The following is a 4,012-nucleotide window of genomic DNA, read 5'->3' as shown; positions in this document are numbered from 1 at the left end:
TCACTAACGTTGGCTCAACTTCCCCTCTCCACGTTAGAGTTCTCGTTAACTTAGTTAACGTGACTCTTAACGTGGTCAATGATGGCTTTGAGAGCGTTATTGGCAATCACTTTTCTCATTAACTTTGCAAGTTACCTCCCATTCCTTGCTTCCTTTGGTCCTGAAATCAAGCAATAGAGTGCATCAAAGTTCTAGTCCAAGTCATGGGCAATGCAACATACAATTTGTCACTAAAGTTATGCAAAATACTCATGAAATAGTGTAAAATGCACAATGTATGCTTGAATCAAGGTGTAAGTGAATATCTACCCAAAACTAGCTTATTTCCTAAGGAAATGCATGAAACTAACCTAAAAATAGTAAAGAAAAGGTCAGTGAAACTGGTCAAGATGCCCTGGCATCACAACACCAAACTTAAAGCTTGCTTGTCCCTACGCAAGTACTGGAACAAGAGAATGATGAATGGACTGCCAAGAGCAATGAGTCATTCTTGTGGAAGTCATATCACTGATTTTATGGTGGTTTCATGCATAGCAACTTAGGTTCATTCCTGGCTTTCAGACCTTTATCATGTCTTAAAACACTCACTTTGCTTACATCCCATGAGCCTTTTATTCATTGATCCCTTTATTGTCATTTCAGAGCTTATTGGTGTTCTTAGGCTAAGTGCTCTGTAAGGGGGCAACTTTTTAAGATAAGCTTTCAGCCGACACTCCCGAATCAGTTGGTTCAAGGTGCTAGGTGTTGAAGCAGCCCTAAGGACTTACTCCCTCAAGTCTCTCCCCCATACATACACACCACAGGCATATAGTTCATTTATTTTCCTTCTTGAGACCTTGGTGTCCAGCACCTCTTTGGGTTACTAAATGCTCTGTGGTGAGGGTTACTCTTGATAATGGACTTTCAGCTGATAATCCCGGGTTAGTTAACCCAAGTTACCAGGTGATAAAGCACCCCTAAGAGCTTATTCATCCAAGTAGATCCCTCACACAGGAATACCACAGACACATATCTTAAGATCAAAACTATTGGTGCCTAGCCTTATTGCTTACTCTTTTTCTTTTGTTTCTTTCCACTTTCATTATTCTTTTCTCTTTCTCTTACTAGGATCTTGTCATATACTTAGTCTCATGAGGTGTGTTCAAAGCAAAGTATTCAGGCCAGATAGTTGTCATCCCACCTTATGGTTGAACCAACTTAGCTAACTTACGATCATACCACAAACTCATGAATGTACTCCATAATATGAACTCTACTCTGGTCTTTTGAAACATAAGCATTCTCTCTTCATTTGATTAAAAGGGACAAGCATACAAGTAAGTAAAGTAAGGATACAGTGACATAAAGACTAGCACACAGAGACTTTCTTCAATACCAAAAACTTAAAAGACATAATTGAAAAAGGTTTAAACATAACATGGAAGCAAGTTCTATTTCATACAAGATCTTCCTTATTTAAAGCATAGAAAACATGGACCAAAAAGAACTCGACCACCTGTCATTCATGTGGATGCCCATGCTCCTATCCTTGCTTGTCCTCATTGTGTCTCTCTTGAGTGCTTGTACTTCCGCTTCCCTTGTCTTTTCCAAGCAGCTTCTTCCAGAAACCACCATCTTCCATCTTCTTCTTGAGTGTCTCCTTTTGCTGCTTCACTTTCCTCTGTTCTTGTTCTACAAAATCTTTTTGGACCTCATCATATGTAGGGATGGCATAGTGTAGCTGATGCATATTACTGGTCATGTAGTTCAACTTGGCTTGAGTGTTCACATAGAACTCCTCCCTATGTAGTTGCCTTCCTTCATTGAGTACACTGAACTCATTGAAAGTTTTCATTTGGGCTATCTGCCGCTGGTTGAGTTCTTGCAAGTGCTTCTCTTGAAGCTCTTGCCTCTCATTCACTTGGTTGATGGCTTGAGTGAGCCGGGAGTAGTGTTCCTGCTGCTGCTCCATTTGTTGTTTTTGCCATGCTTCCTGTTGGCTCAGCCAGTTGGTTTGAAGGTTCAGTATTTGCTCTTGTCCTTCCATATGTCTCATCCCCAAATATTCAATGGCTTTTAGAAGGTGATTCATATTCAAGTCGGCTGGGTAAGGATGCTCTTCTTGTTGATATTCTTCCTGATGATATTCCTCTTGATGAACTCTTTCTTTTGCTTTTGGTTTCCCTATTTGTGGCCTTCTTTGTTGCTGAGCAGGTGTAGTATAAACCAATCGCTCGAGTGTAACTGGCATCCCTGGGTTCACCCAGTCTGGGTTGCTGTCCTCAAATACTACCTTGGCCTTGTTGCGTAAGGGGAGAATGGTGCTGGAGTACCAAAGCCTGGCACCTGAATCAACCTTCTCAGCCGAATCTTGAATCCCCTTGGCGATGAGCTCATTCACATTGATTTCCCCACCTTTTATTAAGCAATGCACCATAGTAGCTCGATTGATGTTTACCTCTGAATTATTTGCAACTGGTAGAATGGACCTCCTTACGAGTTCAAACCACCCCTTGGCTTCAGGGCTCAGGTCTCCCCTCTTGATGAACTTGGGTCTCCCATCTGTGTACCTCTCCCAGTCAGCTGCTATAACACAGATGTCTGACACTATCTCTAAGAGCTCATCATTATCAGAGCTTCTACTTATCCTTGCCTGATAACTGTCCTCATCAAAATGAGGTGATTTCAGGTGAAGAACTCTTGTTATGGCATTTGGGCTGAAGTCCACCTCCTTTCCTCTCACGTAACTTTTGAAGGTTGGGGCCTTGGTTTTATCTTCTCTTACTACATTTGCATAAAATTATTTGATGAGGTTTCCATTGATCTTCCCCTCTGGACTTGTGAGCAATTGCCACCCCCTCTGTTCGATTTTTTCCAGAATTTGTGGTGACTCATTTGCATTGATTTGGAAGATTAACTCTGGCAATATCTTTCTGGCCCTTATCCGTTCGAATTCACGTTCATGAAAGGCAGTTTTGAATTTCTTCTCATCGAAAGGAACACTCTCCATGGGTTCCTTCCTCTTTTGCCTCTTTGAGCTTGATGATGCCATGAATTGAGTTGCTGTTTTGAAGGGGGGTTGGAGGATACGGATAGATGAGGAATAGGTTGGCTAGGACAGAGTGTGATGAAGGAGGTTGAGCAAGCCGTAAGTATAAAGTGTGGAGAGTGGGAATTTGAGTGTGAGGAATGATCATGCACTAAGGTTCACTTATATAGGGAGATCATGAGTGGATGGAAGGTGTGGATTGCAAGGATTTTTGCTTGATGGACGGTCGGGATTGTGTATGAAGGAAGGACAAGGATCATCACTTAATAAGAGTGATTGGTTCGGTCTTCAAGGATCTTCCTTCTCCAATGTTGCATGGCAATGTTTCCCCATGCGTTCCCTCTTGAGACATGTGTGTAGTGCTCTTCATTAAGTGGCGGAATCTCCCCCCATTTAATTGTCCAATCAATCCCTTTTTATGCTTCTTTTCTTTTCCTATAAAGATTTAAAATAAGGAAATTAATATCATAAAAATTAAACTCTACGGCTAGAATAATAAAGAGAAGAAAAAGAGTTTGTTTATTTATGAATTTCAACTAACTAACTACTTGTGTATCCTTATGCATTTTGGTGGCACCATGGGGTGACACCAAACTTAGTTTGAAGCAATGTGATGAAAAGTTTTGTTCAAAGCTCCCAAGACTAGCATGCATCTTGGTTTGCTTTGAACACCAAACTTGTTCTTCACTATATACTGCATGATAAAGATTTCACCAAGTGTTTGTCAAGTTTGGGTTGAAATTCATAAACATTGATTTATTCATTATTTTAAAAACATATAAAACATGGGTTGCCTCCCATGAAGTGCTTCTTTAGCGTCACTAGCTTGACGTTTTTCCCTCATCAGGGTGGTTGATAGTGCTTAAAGTCCTCCCCTCTTGCTGTGGACTTATATCCATTGATTGGATCAATGATCTCCACATGTTCCAGGGAAAGAACTCTGTTGATAGTGAAGACCTTAGGTAACTGAGATGGTACAGTAGG

This window comes from Arachis ipaensis, chromosome B10, assembly GCF_000816755.2.
Source record: "Arachis ipaensis cultivar K30076 chromosome B10, Araip1.1, whole genome shotgun sequence".
NCBI classification, from domain to species: Eukaryota; Viridiplantae; Streptophyta; class Magnoliopsida; order Fabales; family Fabaceae; genus Arachis; species Arachis ipaensis.
This window is presented reverse-complemented; position numbering follows the sequence as displayed.